At 46.8% G+C, this 18,600-nt stretch overlaps 1 long non-coding RNA gene across 1 annotated transcript; it reads right to left on the bottom strand.

Annotated features, from left to right (window-relative positions):
• Positions 1-16,678: 16,678 nt before the first annotated feature.
• On the bottom strand, positions 16,679-18,024 carry LOC106827730 (uncharacterized). Its single transcript, XR_011504687.1, has 3 exons — positions 17,886-18,024; positions 16,992-17,113; positions 16,679-16,888 (listed from the first exon to the last, which is right to left on the bottom strand). It is a non-coding gene; the product is annotated as an uncharacterized lncRNA (long non-coding RNA).
• Positions 18,025-18,600: the final 576 nt, after the last annotated feature.

Genomic DNA, 18,600 nt, shown 5'->3' with positions numbered 1-18,600 from the left:
TGTTGTGAGTGACTGTGTTCCTGCTTTGGATTGAGTGGAAGGAGGTGACATTTATCATGAGAAGTAAATGACAAGAAGGAACCAGCTTTGGAAGAACAGGGAGCAGAACATTGAGGGCAGAGGAAGTGCTTCCCAGTATAAAGTTAAGTAGTGAGAAGCGTAACTGTTGATTCCCCCGCAGCTCTGAACCGAGCCACCCTTCTTTCCTTGCAAGGAGCACCTCAAGCCCTAGTGTCTAAGTAATCAACAAGCCATCTCCCCTCCCCTAGACCATAAACACCAACTTTTGGATCAATGCCATCAAATCTGGAAATGTCCCAGCTATTTCCAGTTTAGTTCCCTCCCTAGTTGTTGCTACACTTCAAACAGGATCTGGGCAGTTCTATTTCATTCCCGTACAGTAATAACCCATATGGATCCTTCTTATAGATGGCTCCACGCTAAAATCGCTGACTGGTAAGATCTCTCTCAGTAGATTAGGGAATCTTAAATGAAAGCACTGAAAAACAGTGACGTAAATTGCCCTAAACCAGGCTTTGAGGTCTTCCAGGGCCCTTTTTCACAGGAATTTGAAAACAGGCACATTCCATTTTGCCCTTTGTTAGGGAGCTATCAACAATAAACAGAGTTCAGCTTAGAATTTGCGCTGTAAAACAGCAAAACACGGAACAACCCAAGCTTTCCCACCCAGGGCGATACTCCCCTGGATTCTGTTGATACTCACCCAGGGTTCAAGCAAGGCCATTTGGGAAGTTTGTGGGGGACTAAACTCTCAAAGTATTCGTTTCTTGAATTCCTTGTTATTTTGATTGCACTGGAGACTATCCCACAAGCCATTATCAGAATCTGCTCATCTTGAGTTCCTGTAAATATTACGTCTGCACAGAACTATGTGAACTATTTCATAGCTGGAATATGAACCAAGCTGTGAAAACTCATTAATAGGAATGACATAAGAAGAGCATTAAACCTTAAATGAGAGAAAATTTAGTCACAAAGGAAAGCTGGCTAAAGGATTATGTATGTGTTGGGGAAAGAGTGTAGCCCTCAGAGACTGATTATTCAGCCCACGCTTGATTATTTAAATCCAGCAGCAAATGTATGCTGACACACACTTCTGGGGGCACTAGGGTGACTTTCATTACAGCAAGTAGAAGAAGCTGAGTTCAGCTCTCAGAGGTCATTCTTTCCATAGTTGATACTAATTGTTCCAGTCAATGGAGACCAAGGGAAGCTGAGGCAGTGACCGTCAACTGTCAGTGATTCCTGGGAAGGAGCAAACTATAGGCAGCTACTGTCATGCCTTCTGGAGCTGAGGGCCAAGTGCAATCCAGTTGCCAACTTCTGAGGCAGGGGCTGTCTCCCATCTTTGGCAGTCCCAGCCTCTGGAAGACTTGTAGAAAGGCATTGTAACATGGAAAGCAGGAATTAAATATGAATTACTAGTATTACACATCTCTGCCCCATCTCCCACTCTTCTCCTCAATGAAGCCGACTCTTATCCAGACCTCAAACTGGAAATGTCATATCCTCATGGAGGACTTCCCTCATAGAGGGTTCCCGTTGAATCAGGAACCCTCCAGAAGCCCTCAGTCCACCCTAGGCTTTGCATTTATAGCACTTAACACCATTTGGCATAATATATACTTACTTAGAAAGCAACTGGGCTGATATCTAAAAGATAAGTTCTGCAAGATGGGGGTCTTTGTTCTGCTCACTGATGGACCCCCCAAACCCCTAGAAAACGGCTGGTATTAGTAGCTGTTACTGCTGGTTGAACTTGTTTGGTGTCTGTCTCTCTACTCCAGGAAGGCAGAAACCTTGCCTGTTTTACTCATCATTGACTCTCTAGCCCTAACATAGTAGCTGACCACATAACAGCTGCTCAAAAGATGCTTCTTGATGGAATGGAAATAACAATAGCTAATATTTACTGAGTTCTTCTTCAGGGATTATGCTGGGTGCTTTATAGATATTGTTTTGTTATTTAATATTCAAATTTTAATAATATAGGTATATATTATGCCATTTTGGTTGAATAGGGTCAGTAAATTTTTTTAAATAATTATAATTTATAATATAATTATATATTTAATCCACAATGGATAACTGAGCTAAATTTCTTCCCAGTCTAGTAGGTAGTGCCTTGGTGACCTGAATAAGTGAATTTATTTCCCTAAGTGTCTACTAGGGAGTGACTGATGAGAGAGAAACTCAGTTTTATGAGCCTTAATTATGCTTAACTTGCTTAGAATTAAATTATAGCCTCAGCTTCTATTTACATTGGGCTTTGGAGGGAAAAACATACAATATATTGTACATATGTAGTGCTGGTTGCATTGGTTTCATAGGCGACCACAGAACACTTAGAGTGTTTCTACCTCTGCCAGAGAAAACTGGAAGTAGGAAAAAAGTATGGGCCAAATCTTGCCCAAGATGCTGGTTAAACTGGTTCTGCCAGTGTCTCCTGCACCTGCCTGGGGCACCAGTGGAAAGGCAGGCTTGTCCCCTCCCCTGGGAACCATGCCAATCTCCACCATTCAGCCCCATCTGATCTGGCTGAACCAGGCGTGGGGCAGTCAATAATCCCACCTGCCCAGGTAAAACCAGAAGTGTTTGGGTGGGTGGGGCATGGTCCAAACAAGCATTAGACCAGGTGGAAACAAAGTGACCTGGCCCAGAGTGGAAGTAATTCCAAGGGAATTACTCAAAGTATTATATTCCCACCACCATATTATATTCTAATCCACCCTGGTGAGATTATGTTACTCTTCTTTACCAAAGAAACTGGTGACCCAAAGGTGCACAGTGCAAGAAGTGATCCGTGATCAGTTTGATTAGGAAAATTAAACAATCCTTCAGTTAGATTTTTATCTCTCCTTGATTTCTCTGTCTTCTCTTCACCACTGTCAACACCACCCCATGGAGACTGAAGAAGTTAGACTGTCAAGAGAAAATGGAAAAAATAAAGACAAACTAGGGAGTTTTCATAAAGCTACATCTATTCAATTTCAAGGGGCTGTCCTTTCGTCTTAAATTATGTCCTTTTGACTTTTTTAGTGTTAAAATGTCCTCTCATTTATGAAATGATTGTGATAAGAAGTGGTAATTGTTTGGTAAAATTAAAAGTTGGCAACCTATGTCAGTTTGCTAACTTTTAAAACATTTCGCTGGCCCGTAAAATCCAGCCGTGTGGGCACCCCTGGACTACTGCACGGAGAGTCCTGGGGGGCTTTGGGTGAGGTGGTGGGCAAGAGTCGCCCCCTGTCGTGTGAGTGGAGCTACAGGTCTGCTGGGGGCGTCCCGGGGGCCCTCTGTCAGCAACCAGCACAACCAGCACACTTGTAAGGACTGACTTTGAGGAACAGGAACAGTCTTCTCTAGGCTCCCAGCATGCTGTTTCTCAGATCTATCTAAGAGTCCAGCGCTCCTGTACGGCGCCATCTCACCTGTCGAGGAGGAACAGGTCTGATAACCTAATTTATGGTAAACCCTAGGAACTTCCTGCTCAGCAAAGGATCTGTATTTTAAAACTAAGTCCTGAAGAGAGTAGCAAATGCTTACTCCAAAAGCATATGTTGCTAGTAATGGAATCTCAGGGACAGTGAGGGAGCACGCCTTGATGTAGGATGTATCAGATCACACAGGTGGGCATTCAACCAGCCTCTATCAATTACACGCCTCACGTCCACCTTGACACTGCTGCATGTGCAGCTCACCTCAACTTCTCAAACATTTTTAAACCTGAAAATGTCTTCTGTTCTATGTTGATTTTTTTTTTTAGGAAGATTAGCCCTGAGCTAACATCTGCCACCAGTCCTCCTCTTTTTGCTGAGGAACCCTGGCCCTGAGCTAACATCCGTGCCCATCTTCCTCCACTTTATATGTGGGACGCCTGCCACAGCATGGCTTGCCAAGCGGTACCATGTCCGCACCTGGGATCCGAACCGGTGAACCCCGGGCCACCGAAGTGGAACGTGCAAACTTCACTGCTGCGCCGCCAGGCCAGCCCCTACTCTATGGTTCTGAAAGTCCTTTCACAAGCATTACCTACCTAGTGTGACCCTCATAACAGTCCTGAGAGGTAAACAGGGCAGGGAGCAATGTCTTTGGTTTTAAACCGAGGAAAGCCAGACTTGAGGAGTGTGAACAGGAGAGCTGAATTTGTCATGAGTGGGATGTTGGAAGAGTTTCGGTGCACCTGGGCCTTGGAAGGCCACATAGGTCACTGCTCCTCCTGGCCTGGGACAAGGCCTCTGTGCTGTGGAAACCTCCACTGTGGGTGGAGGCTCCACTCAGCACTAAGCTGGAGAGGTGTTGGGGGAAATTGTACCCGCTGATAACAATCAGCATTTATACACCACTTGGTATTTCCACAGTGCCAACTAGCAATCACTGTATCATTACAATCCTCTTAGGTCAAAGCAACCAAGTGGGATCAGTGAGTTCTCCAGACCCCATTTTATAGACAAGGAAATAGGCTAGGGAGATTAATCATATTGCAGTTTGAGGAAATCAGCAGCATAGCAGGACATCACGGTCCTGAGGTTGGTCAGCTAAATGGAGCGGCTTTGCCGAACCACAGGGCAGGAAGGGGTTCCTGTGCATATGAGTGTGCAAGCAAACATGTATGAAACAGTCTGTTGCCTTCAGTACCATCAAAACTCTAAGTTCATGGTATTTCCTCGATTAAAAACTCCCTGGGCTACACACTGTGGCCCACGACCATGTTTGCATCATAGTCAAAAGAATAACAACAAAACTAAGAAAGAAAGAACTAAGTCTGGGAAACAGAGAAGGACGTGGAAGCTTGAGGTTAAACTGATGCCCTTGGACAGAATCATAAAATCCAGTTCATGTGCTGGAGTCAAATCCAAGCTCTTAGAGATTCTGTTGTCGTCCATCTTCCTCCCCTCTTCCTCATCCACACGGAGAAAATGCCCTCAGTCACCTCTTCAAGCTTTTCAGGTCATCTTCAATGTACAATGCAAATATTGCCTCATTATTCCTCTTTCGGTGTAACCCAGATATATTGGCTCTCAGAGACCAAGACACTCTGTGTTCCTGGAAACGTAAAGAGAGATGATAGAATTAGAAAGGGATGTTTGATGGTCTAAAAATGATCTTCTATCAGACTTTCAAATATTCCCTGGCAGTGTCAGGCCAGGAAGGGAGACTTGCCCGGCACTTTAATATATTTACTGGGTAAACAGTAAGCACTTGCAGCCTCTGTGACTTAATCAGAATGAAGTTCATTACAATAAAGAGCTGTGCCCTTTAGTCCTATTTGCATTAAGCAGGGCTCCCAATTTCGTTTAATTTCACTCACATCTTCCGAGGAAATTGTAGGCTATGAGGGGGCCGGCGGAGGACAGTCAGCAAGGATATTCACCAGAGCAGATAAAGGAGAAAGGAAGTAGTGGGCTCAGATTAGAGCAGAGCAAACAGATACCCTCCTTATCAACTCCAACCTACGAAAGTAATTTCACTTTCTTGTTTTTAACTTGAGGTTTGCATCAGTGTCTCTCGGTTTTGCAAACATATTATCGGGTCATCTAAACCTTTTATGAAACATTTCAGACTTGTATGTGCATGAGCTGCTGAAGATTTATTACTTTTGACACCATAACTGAAGATTTTAAGGCATTCTTTTCAGCACAACTTGACTGAAACCCCTGGGGCTAGATCACTATCTCTTGCCAGATGCTAACTTGGTTTCGCTGATGGGAGCCCAGGGTAAGGTTAAAACTGTTTCTGGAGACATTATTTATGCCTCAGAATGTTTAACTCCATCAGTACACGACTATTATAAATCAAGAAATCTGAGATTTTAAGACTAGAATTCTCCCCTACCCCACGCCCATCATCTCTGTCCTCAGTTTATTTCCCTTTCTTTTGGAGAAGGCAAATGGCCCCCTCGTTTTGAATTAAAATGGGCAGAGATGAAAGCATGAGATTCAGTGAGTCCGTGAATAGAAGAACCCGTGTCCTTTGGGATTCTTCGGTATCTGCTCAGACTACAAGAAATCTGGGCATCTCTGGTTGGGAACACGGATAAATGACGTCATTCGACAGAATTAGGACCAGACAGAAAAATGAAGCCAAATCCTGCAGAGGGTAGCACTGAATTCTGGCAGTAGGTATGAAAGGCCCCCACCTGCGCCTGAGAGAGAAAAGAGTGTAACTGTGAAGGCAACAGTCTCTGGGATGAGGCCGAGAGGATGAGATTTCTGAGATGTAATGCGAGGAGCGGTCGGGGGTGTAACCGCAAATATTGGGCTGTGACAGACGCCGGGCCTGAGGGCCGTGTCTCCCACAATGGACTTGATCACAGTGGAACTATGTCATCTATTGGGCTGTAATCGGTAGGCACAAGCTGCACGTTGAGCACGTTTTCTCCTGGATCCCATCCTTGGCGACGGATCCAGACCTTAGCCTCCAGGATCTGTTTGAGAAATAAACAAGTGGGAGACAAACAACCAAAACAGCAACACAGTAGAGCGGGCGCGGGAGACCGAGCTCCGCCTTTGGAAACCTTGGGCCAATCAGAAGCCTGTTGCTGGGGCCGGTGTTTGGCCGCCTGACGTTCCCATGGAGACGGAGGAACGTTACACACTAAACACTGGGCGACGTTGACGTCTATGCATTATATCCATGGAGACGACAGAATAAACGTCATCCCCCTGCCTCCCCGCCCTCCTGAAGCGCCAGGGGCGGAGGGAGCGACGCAGGCGTCGCCGTCACGTGCTGCAGGCCCCGAGCGAGGCCGGGTGGGCGGGGCTTGTTGCTATGGCTGCAGCTGCGGCTGTTGATGTTTGGAGCTGGATTTAGAAAGTGCTGAGGCGGCAGTGGAGCCAGAACCCATTATGGAACGGCGGCTCCCGCCCCCGGGCCAGAGAGGGTTCCCCAGCCCCTGGAAAGCCAGGACACCCCCTAGGCTGTCCCAGCACGCCTCAGCCTCAGGTCCTGAGCCAAGATCTGTCTGTGCTGCCTGTGACTCCAAACTGAGGGCCAAACCCTCACCACTCCCTCCACCCTTAGCCGGCCATAATTGTCAGGGTGACCTCCCGAACCGCCGTCTCCTCCAGACAGCATCCCACAGGACAACCACTGCCCAAACTGCCTTGCCCATGGGACAGGAACAAGACCGGCATAGACAACTTTCCCCCTCCTGGAGTAAACTCCACAATCGAGGGGAATCGGAAAGGAGTTTGGATTTGTTTTTATACTTTAAAGGCAGGATAATGTTATACATTCATTCCTTAGAGCTTTGTTGAAGACTTGAGGGAGGGATGCCTAGTAACCCCAGTCAAGAACATTCCCTTCTCAAAGGAAGAGAAAATTTAGAAATCCCAGAAGACTGTGATTCTGAGAAATGGGCAAGCATGAAAAACGTAGGTCAGTAGGAAGGAAGCTTTGGTCGCCACACTGCTTAACTTTGTCTTGTCGTACAAGCTAGCGGAGCATGAGGAATCTCAGTATGCCAGTCTCCTCCTTCACACAGCTCTGGAAACAGTCACAGGAAGATTGCGGCAACAAACTGTAAACAAAAGCAGATCCAGTAACAGAGTGGAGGGTCGGGATGACCATGTGAAGGCAACCACTGTGAACAGAACATCACATTTGAATGATAGGGCGCAGCTGAAGGGCCCAGGACTTTGAATTTTTTCCAAATATCATCAACTTCCAGCCTGGCTGAATTTAAATGGTCTCTTATTTTTGAGAGACAGCAGAGGAGGTATTATTTGCTGGAATTAAAAATAAGCCATTGGGATGAGTACACAGCATCTGTTTCCCATGGCAGAAGCATAAAGAAGGATTTCATTAAAATGAATGGCACCTCGGGTTGGTCTGGGATCCCTCCGTTCCTCCACCAACCCGTATCCAATCCCATTTTCCATCTTGGACAAGTCAGCACCTCAGGGTTGCCTCCCTGTGAGTCTCTGCTAGACCTCCCTGGGCTCCCATTCAGATGGTTTACCACCTGCCCACATAGCGTATCTGTTTCCTTTCAATATTCCCTTGCTCCATCCTCTGACCTACCTCTTACTCACTTCCCTGACACCCTTCTCCACACAGTTCTCCCTCAACTCCCTTCCCTGTCTGTTGCCACTCCCCAGGTTTCTACCCAACTGACCAGCACTCCCCAAACCCTTGCCCCATCCGCTCATCTCCACCGTAATGTTTTTCCTGTCTGGCCCTTACTTAATGGAAGAAGGCAGCCTTCTGTAAACGTAGGCCAAATACAGGAGGAAGTGCACCGTAAGTTGGACGAAGTCGTCATCTGCACTTAAAAAAAAATTCCGGATAATAAGATTTATGCCACATATCCAAGTATTATGCGGATTCTGCTTATTAAGGACTATGGGCAAGGCAGCAATGTACTAATTCTGACATTTTCAGGGAAGTAATGATAATTTCTACTTTTTTTCTGTCGACCGATGGTCAAGCTAGACCCCTTTGGGAGTGTCAGTTGCCCTCCCCCCACCCCCAATATTCCACTTAGAGCGTAAGGCAGATGGAAAAGACAGAAACCTCAAGTTCAGGTTAATGGGAAGGCCTGACTTGAGGCTGGATTAGATTGAATCAGTTTTGGCATGGGAATGAAGTGGTTTGTGTTTTGTTTCAGATGGGAAAGTAAAAGCATTGATATGATTTATCCCCAGGCGTATAAATAACCTATTTTGCCGTCTAGAAAAAGGTGGAGCAGCAGTCTTGCTTATCTTCCCCATTTTAAGCTCAGAGTAAAGTCAGAGTAAGACAGTTTTGTTTACAGTAAGATTCTATCTCTCTCTAGGTCTCTCTTCCAATTCTTCAGGCCAGTCAAGGACCTAGCAAGCCACTGCCAGAGAGTGTGGGGGAAGGGAAAACTGAAGGCAAGATTGATCTAGTCCTTTGATGTGCCAGAGCTATGCAGAGTGCTCTCTCACATGGTGTCTCCTTTTATCCTCCCATCATCCCTGAGTTAGGTCTTCTTATGCCCATTTTGGCAACCAAAGAAACTGAAACTCAAGCCAAGTAACTTCCCAAGGATGTAGGACAGAGCCAGGCTTCCAGCCCAGGTGTCCTTTTTCAGAGTTTTTGCTCTTCCTGCATCCCCACGATGGGGTGGAATGCACAGGAAACTTCCACTTGGATCAGTCACAAGTTTACGTTTCTACAGGGAACTCTATCCCCTTTTTCCACGTCTGTTAAAAAGAAAAGGTGGACGGGAGAGGGAAGTTCTTTTTGTGAGCTCTGCTAGAACTCCGTGAAAAGGCGCTGACACCACAAAGTAAGAATGTGGCTTCATCCCTGCCTCCTGAGACTAACCCAGGTTTCCTCATTGGCCCAAGATCCGAGAGGCAAAGAGAGACATGCCCCAGAGCACATGCAGCAGCAAAGTTTGGGCGAGTTCTGGGAGACTCTGACCTGCCCTAGGGTAGGGAGGGCACTGCTTGAGTTCACTGGCTACCTGGAGAGCTCTGCCCAGATTTATGTGAAGCTGTCACTTAGACTGGCCCCTCCCTCTTCCCTTCTCTCCTCCCCCATGCCTGACCCTGCAGAGAAGCACGTCCAGCACGAATTCCTCCAGCCCTCAGATGCCTTTAGGATTTTAATGTGTTTAAAGAGTTCCCTCCTTGACAAGCAGCATTAGTCAAGTGAGTGGGTGGGAAGGGCATTTCCCCGAGATCCAGGGCTTGGAGGAAGGGAGACCCTCCTCCCTGGCTGACTTGGCAAGCCGCGCCTGGAGAGATCCATGTGGGTGGCAATGAGTACAGACAAGCGAGAGGGCTTCTTGCCGGGCAGGAATGCCCACAGGCCACACCTTCTTCAGCCCTCCGAGCACTCATCTTGTCTAGACCCGCGAGGGGGGTGGCGGTGCCAGGGAGTGGGTTCTCCTGTGTCTGGCTCCAACAACGAGTTATTGTGATGATTCTATTTGTGTTCCCTGAGTTCTGTTTGACTTGGCAGCTGGGAGGGAAAGGGCAGCAGGTTCGCTGGGTTTGCACTGGGTGGTTCCCACAGCCACACCCAGGCATGAAAGCCAGCGGCTCGCACCGGGGTTGCCTTCACCTGGGGGCCCTCGGTGTGCAAAAGCAAGGTGTGGGAAGTATTTCCTCTTTATGGGCCAGCCAGGTGTGGCTGGCATTTCACCTATTCCTGTGTTACTAACGTCAGCCAGATTCAGGTCAAAGGGCAGCCTTCTCAGACTCTCATGGCCCTGGGATCCAGGACTAGGCGATGGTTGACCGTGTCCATTGGGGCTGGATTAACCTGAGTCCCTTACCCGCGGGCGTCTTAACTCCAGGATCTAAAACAAAAATCTGAGGTCTGACAATTGTGTTCTACTTCAGGTTCCCAAAGTTGAAATCTGAACTTTTCTATAGCATCCAAATTAGAGATTCTTTTCACACAAGGTGGTAACATTCAAACAGAACACACTTCAAGGTCAAACAAATTTAGTCTAGAACTCTGGATTTGCCCCCTTATTTACCCGAGCCTCTATCTAAGATGGAAGTAAAATCTCTGGCACGTGGGAAATCACAGCTAGCACTTATGCTACCACACGCCAGGCACTGTTCTAAGCATTTTTATGAAACTCACTTAAGCTTCAAAACAACCTAAAGAGGTGAGTAGATGAGTACTACTATCATCGTTCCCTTTTACAGATAAGAAACAGAGGCACAGAAAGATTAAGCAGTTTGCCAAAGGACACCAGCTAATAAGTGACAGTGCCAGGATTCTGCCACAGGTAGTCTGGCTCCGAAACCCATGGGCTTAACCACCGTGTGGTAGCACTGTTCCTAGAGAGCCAACACTGTGCCAGGGCCTAGAGATGCCATGAGGAGCAGACGCAGGTATTGCCCCCAGTCCCCACCCTGTCATCTCCACACTTTACTCTCGAGGCTCCCAAGTCAACTTAAAAAGGGTCTTTCTGGGGCTGGCCCAGTGGCATAGTGGTTAAGCTCGTGTACTCCACTTTGGTGGCAGGGGATCACTGGTTTGGATACCAGGCACAGACATCTGCACCGCTTACGAAGCCATGCTGTGGCAGGCTTCCCACATATAAAAATAGAGGAAGATGAGCACAGATGTTAGCTCTGGGCTAATCTTCCTCACCAAAAAAAAAAAAAAAAAAAAACAGAACAGGGGGCCTTTCTACCAGGTCTAGAAATTGCCCTTGCCCTGGACCCTGGGATAGCCTTTCCTTGAATACAGGCATTTCCTAGGTGAAGGTGACGGTCATGGTCATCCAGCCAGGTCAATAAAAGGACCTTCAGAAGAGCACTAGCTCTCATGGGATCCTCACCTGCCCCAGGGGCAAGAACAAGGCCTTGCACAACCACACCCGGGGCTGTTGTGAAAGAGCATTCTACTGGACAGGTGGGCGTGTGGCTCTCTGTGCTCCTTTGCACACTAGGGGTGGCAGAGCCAGGCTAGGGCGTGGGGCAAAATCAAGCATGTCCAACAGGCAAGGCCACAGAGCCCTTCTCTGAAGAAAGTGGCCGTGACCCAGAGAGTCGGGTGATGAAACCATTTCCTCTCCAAGAGAGGCCCTAGCACATGGCTGCAGGGCCTGGCAAGGCCACAGGCTTTGCTCACCAGGCCGCTCCCTACCGGATGTGATAACATACACTGTGGGTTTGAGACAGTTAGAATTACTTTTTAAATGAAGACAAGGTGTGGATAATTACCGTTGCCCGCAATTATTGATTTATGTGTGATATGGTTTCATTATTTAACCCTTAGAACAACCCTGTGAAGTAGGTTCTATTCTTATCCCCATTTGGCAGATGGAAAACTGAAGGCACAGAGAAGTTAAGTTCCCAAGTGTGCACAGGCAGTGAGTGAAATGCAAACCCAGCCCTGACTGGCTTCCAGGACTGAGCTCTTAACTCTGTACAGCAAAGTGGAGGCCCTGCTCTCAGAGTCAGTGGAGACACGGGACCAGGGAGGGGTCTTGAGACATTTGCATCTTGGACGGGGGGATTCAAGGCCCCAAAGTCCAGTTTACTGGGGATCTTTGGGACCACTAGTTCCATGCCTCCAGAAGCGTCATCTGATTCTGGCCCCTAGGCTCTTTTTGGCCACTCTGGAGCTGCATGAGCCAGAGATGGCTCCAGTAATTCCCTTTGGCTAACCAGATCCTATACTACAAGTCTAGAACCTGGCTGACCCTACAAGAACAGAAAAGGATGCGGGCAGAGATTAGGTACAGAACTATGACTGTCAAATTTCTGGGCATTCGTCTGGATATGCCCTTATCCATCTGGGCTTGGGTTCTGTTCTCTGCCTAGGACAGCATCATGCAAGGCCGAAGCCAAAGCCCCCAAGGCACCCTTCTCTTCCTGGCCCCTTTATAACACTTCCTCTCCCTCCACCTCCTCCAATAAAACACACATACCTTGGGGGTATTTAACACCACCAGCCCCGGAGCCAGACTCCCTGGGTTCTGATTCTAGCTCTGCCACTCATTTGCAAAAATATATATTTATTTTCCAAATTATTTCATCTTTCTGTGCCTCAGTTTCCTCATCTGCAAAATGGGGATAACAATTGTACCTTCCTTACAGTGTTGGTGGGAGGACAGTGAGAAAATGTGTGTGTATGTCAATTGCCCAGTAAATGTCAGGCATTATCGTTGGTGTGGTAGTTTGTTATTTCTTTGCATCTGTCTTTCTCTGGATATGAGATAATTTGGTTGATAACTGTCTCTACCACTTACTACACTATTGTTTATGCTACTCCTGCTATGTCCTCCTGCTGTCAGTCCTTACGTAGTCCTTTCTGAAGAAATCCAGGAATGAGTACCCTGAGATTGGGAAAAAATCCTGTTAGATTAGGTCAGGGGTCTTTGGGAAATTCCTTAAAGCCAATTTTCTTGAGAATTTGAATGGGTCAACTTGGGAAGGGAGCCAAAGCTATTAATTCGTAACAGCTGCAACACCACAGTACAGCTCCTTCCTACTGGGCACAAAGGTTAGGTTGAAAGTCATGAAACCTAAAATAATTATTGAGCAAGAGCAATTTAGGGGATTACTGATGGCCAAATAAACAAGCTTTAAAAAAGTCCACCGCCCTTGGCTGCGTCCCCCTGGAGACTCTCACCTCCTTTTCTTAGATTATCATCTCAGTCTGACTACAAACATGTCTTAATAGATTTCATTTCTATTTGACTTCTAACATAAGGGCAATACAAACTCACGCCCTTCTAAATATAAGCTGCTGATGATATGGGCCTAGGATAGAAAGTGAGGGACTTAATGGGTGTGTTAGTGCTGCAAAGGACAGTCAAGGTGGAGGGTGCTTATCTCAAATCTGAACAAAGGAGTGCACTTCCTGTGAAGTCTGATGAGAAAAAGAAAAAAAAAAAATCTGGTTTGACTCCATCACACAAAGTAAGTTACAGTGAGTCCTGCGCTGCCGGAGAACTTTGAAGACCTGAGCAGCGCATTTGTGGTTTGCTTGTGTTATCCGATTCTGGGGCTGATACTCGCTGCTTTTAGTTCACGGCTGTAGAGTTTCCAGTCCTCCTTTGGGCTCTTACGTTATGGTTTCAGGTTGGCCACACATCTCTCTCCACTATTCAGATGGAACAGCTGCAAGGTACCCCCATGAAGAGACCGTATCAATAAATAGTAGCTGCACTGCGGGCTCACCGTGTGCCACACCCTGCTTTATCTGCCTCATTTCATTCATGATGCCCATTTCACAGGTTAGGAAACTGAGGCTTAAGACAAGTTTGATCCAGGATCACACAAGTAGAAAGCTGTCGAGCTTGGATTCACATCCTGGACCTTACGATGTGACTGCCCAAACTGAGTGCTTACACACCAGATTACACAGCATCATCCTCTTCCTTCCTCCTGTACACTCCTTTGCTTACGCTGTGCTTTGCCCTTTCTCCTGCGCACCTATGGAGGATGTCACCTCCACTCTACCCATTCCTCAAAGACCCGCTCCTCCAGTCCGCTGTCCCACCATCCCAGCCCAAAGTAGTCTCTCATCTCTCTGAACTTTTTCTTGTGGACCATTTACTTTGGCACTTAATTATGCATTATCTTGTATTATTATTGAAATGTTTTATTGCATAGGCTCTGCCTCCGCAACCAAACTACAAGCTTTCAAAAGTCAGGATCAGGGTATTCCCTTCAGCCTAGAACTGTGTACGCAGTAGATGCTCACTAAGTGTCTGAACAAATGAAAGAAAACTCAAGATAAATATTCCAAAGGTGGCCTCTACGCAGAGGTCATTTTCAACAAGTGAGAATCATTTTGAGCTCAGCTGCTTTCAACTGTAAATCTTTTTGTAGTGCCTGGCCCAATAAACAGGTGACTGATAAATATTTGAGGAATGTAAGATTGTAACTCCGGCTCCATCACTTATGAGGCACTTGGACAAATTATCATAAGTCCTCCAAGTCTCCGTGTCCTTATCAGTAAAATGAAGATAGTTCTTGGAGAGCTTATGTGAGATTAGAGACATGCGAGGCAGGTCCTCTCACAGTCCTCAGCACGCGATAGCCACCATCATTATCATGATCACCATTACTATTTTCCAAACCTGTCTTGGGAAATGGTTCCAGCAACTCAAAAATGGAGGACCTTGGTCGCTGGTCTAATGAATATGAGGTGGAAAATTGCTCCAGGAGATGATCAAAACAATCCTAAGCAATCACATGACCCATGGTCTTCTGCATATTGCTATTTACCAGGTTTCGGAGTTACCAGGTTTCGGGGTTACTCTTTGTTTTTGTTTGTGGCCAAGTCGGAACCCCCATGGTGTCTTCCTATGGAACTCAGTGCACCGTTGCGGGGGCCCGCTTTTCCTTTCTTTATTAAGAAAAGGAAACAGGAAATCGAATGTAAAACCCTCCGACGGTTAGTGTCACACTGAAGTTGTGAATTTAACCACACCCCCGCCAGGAAATGAAAGTGCAGTTCTCACAGCGATGTTCCCTCTCCTTTCGTGGCCCACACGGTGTTTTTCAGATTCTAGTTAGATAGCGTAGATGAAAGGGCTGAACTTTGGGCAGTGGGCTGTCATTGGGTGTTTGTTGATCTGGGCGTAGATTTACACACAGATTTGATGTTGCACAAATGGAGAAAGGACTTACGTTCTCTCTATGACAATATGGATCTATCAGATTACATACATTCGGGGGTCCACAATCAGATTCTGGCCCATTGACGTGTTTTTCTGTTCCGGCCCACATAATGTATTTTAAAATTTGCCTCGTTGCCAATGTTTAAAAACAGAGAGATTTCACACGTGTGCGCACGCACATCCAATCTGGATGTACAGCCTTCCTTGGGGGAAAAATGGTGCTGGGGGTGACGGCTGCCCCCTTTAAGTGGGCACGTGGCTTTGGTTCTTTGCAGCAGCCCATTGCCCTCATTTGCCTGATCTGCCTGCCCCGGGGCATCTGAGATTCCAGGCTTATATTGTATGTCTCTAAAAGGCAGTCACAAAGCTGCCACACCCTTGGACACAGGGATAGGTTCCTGACCCCTTGAGTTTGGCCTTCTATATATTCGAGCCTTTACTTTCACATAGTCCTCCCTGCGCGATTCTCCTGATTCCAGGTCGCTAGTCCTGGCTACTCCCTATATAGACTTTTCTTCATAATCAGCCCTAGCCTGAGCATGAGGCACGTTTGTCGTTTCTTCACTCTACTCCAGGGTGGGTCTGATGTGAGGGGTATCTACAAGGAAACTTTCAAGGAAACAAATCAATTGGGGAGATATGGCCCTCCCCCAACTATACCTTTTCCTCTTGTTTTGCCACCCAACATTCGTTCGTATTTCTCCTGGTAACTGGACTCCCCTTTTCCTCCAGAGAATCACCCATTCCTGCTCTTACAGCGCCCCCACCCCGAGCTTTAAATGGAGTTGACTCTACCTCTCACATCCTAGGTGGGTCCTAGAGCACCTAGATGAAGCCTTGCCTGACACAGACTCCTCCTGGACTTTTCAGTTCCACAAGCTGCTCCCTAGAAACTAGCCCTAAACTTTTCTATGTATTTATTCTGTATGCTTAAACCACCGTGAGTTCACGTTACACATGCCGTTCACAATTGCCTGTCTTAGCCGCCATCTTTGACACCCTTCCATGTCACTTCCCTGACAAGAAATTCAAGCTCTTGGCAGACCCCTGGGAAAACATTTCTGGACACAGGTGACTCTCAGGGATGGCAGCTCCTCAAGCTGGTGGTTGAGCTGCTGCTGGGGCCTCTAGCAAACAGGAATTACCCACACGTCTGAGGCAGGTAACAAATGGACAACAGGTGGTCATCAGCCCTTAGGATATTGTTACACCTTTTCCCCGTTGGCCATTGGTTGAGAGATGTCCATGTATCACATGCTCCTAGAGGGCAAGGACTGGGCCTTAGTCTCGGTATTTTTCCCTAGAGCCTAGTACAGTGTGTCCAAAGTGCCAGGCACAGACTAAGTGCTTAATAAACATTTATTGAGTGACCAGATGAAGGAATCGCTCATTGAATACTTTGGGGCAGTGCATCCAGAAATGAAACTCACTCTGAGTCCTGTGTGGATTTGCTGCTCAGCCCTAAAGGTGACGTGACTGACCTGATCCATAAGCATTTATTAATAATGATGTCATGGTGACGCTCATACAGGATTTCCACATAGTTTCTGTCATTGTTATGCATTGAGGCAAAACATACACCCTGCATACCATTGACAGACAGTTTTGGGTTTTATTTTAAAGATTAGCCCTGAGCTAACATCTGTTGCCAATCTTTCTTCTTCTTCTTCTTCTCCCCAAAGCCCCCCAGTACATAGTTGCATATTCTGGTTGCAGGTCCTTCTAGTTCTGCTATGTGGGCCACCTCAGCATGGCTTGACGGAGCAGTCAGCACCCAGGAGCTGAACCGGTGAAACCCTGGCCGGTGAAGCGGAACACGGAACTTAAGCACTTGACCACGGGGCTGGCCCCCTACAAACAGTTTTAAAAGGGTACATGGGCTACTACAAAGGTGGCTTACAATAGTGATTACAAGTTTGGGATCTAGAGCCAGACTGCCAAGGTCAAATCTTAGCTCTTCCACTGACTGGCTGTCTGGTCTTGAGCATGTTACTTCATCTCTCTGAGGCTCCATTTCTCCATCTGTAAAATGGAATATTAAGAGTACCCAGCTCAAAAAGTTGCAAGGATTACGTAAGTTGATGATTAAAGAACATTTAGAAGAGCAATGAGCATGCAGTTAGCACACAATAAACATTAGCTAGTATCCTCACTGTGGAGAGCCCTGGTAGGTGACTTTTAAAAGACACCAAAATAGGGGCTGGCCCCGTGGCCCAGTGGTTAAGTTCGTGCGCTCCACTGCAGGTGGCCCAGTGTTTCATTGTTTCGAATCCTGGGCGCGGACATGGCACTGCTCATCAAACCACGCTGAGGCAGCGTCCCACATACCACAATTAGAAGGACCCACGGTGAACAATATACAACTATGTACTGGGGGGCTTTGGGGAGAAAAAGGAAAAAATAAAATCTTTAAAAAAAAATAAAATAAAAAATAAAAGACACCAAAATAAGTGACAAATACAAGATCCTCTATAATTTCTGTCTTATCATGCCCCTAATAAGCCAGATGTGCTACTCGTGTTGAAGTATTTTCCATATCGAGCACAGAATGTATTGTTTTAACTTGTTCTCATCCCTGGACAGTGTTCCAATTTATTATTAGTTTCTTGGCAGTTAAAGCACATGCCTTTCTGGGTGATGGTAATAGTGCCTAATACAGGTAATCCGTTCGATAGCCACCCACCCGGTAAACCGAGCGCCCCTCCCCCCCCGCCCTCATCATCGGCCGTGGAATCTTCCCTCCCTTTCCCCTAAGTGGCCCAGCATCATCTCATTCAGGGGGAGCTACTCTTACCACTACAGCTGTTCCAAAACTGTGAGCACGCCAACAGCCGTCCTCCCTTCCTCTCCGCCCCTCTGGCTCCCATGCACGCAGGTCTCTCTCTCGCTCCCTCTTTGTCACAGCAGGGCGTGTGTCTATCAGATTCATGAGCCTAAAAAAGGCATTGTTTAAAATTCTGAAACTTTCCCAGAAAATGCCAATTATGTTCCTATTTCCCCCATAGCCAGTTTATTCCTGGGTTAATATCATCAGTATTCTGTTCTGATGGGGCCACTCTGAGAACGGGGACAAGGACTTAGGATAACATGCGTGTGTGTACACGCACATGGATTGCTTTTTGGAAAACCAGTAGGCAGTTTCCAACACTGTATGAAGTGAAAATATCTGGGGCAGTGATGCCCTGAGAGTATAGACAAAGTAGACCCTACTTTAATAAAGCCCAATAAATGAAAGTGCGAACATTAAAATAGATGAATTAAGTGGTGATTAACCATATTCTAAAAAACTATTTCCATGGGGCCAGCCCCATGGCCGAGTGGTTAAGTTCACATGGTCCACTTCGGTGGCCCAGGGTTTCGCCGGTTCTAATCCTGGGCGTGGACATGGCACCCCTCATTAAGCCACGCTGAGGTGACATCCCACATGCCACAACTAGAAGGACCCACAACTAAAAGTATGCAACTATGTACCCAGGGGGCTTTGGGGAGAAAAAGGAAAAATAAAATCT

The sequence above is a fragment of the Equus asinus genome, chromosome 7 (assembly GCF_041296235.1).
Source record: "Equus asinus isolate D_3611 breed Donkey chromosome 7, EquAss-T2T_v2, whole genome shotgun sequence".
In the NCBI taxonomy this organism is placed as follows: Eukaryota; Metazoa; Chordata; class Mammalia; order Perissodactyla; family Equidae; genus Equus; species Equus asinus.
The sequence above is the reverse complement of the archived record's forward strand: the minus strand, read 5'-3'. Positions and strand labels throughout refer to the sequence as shown.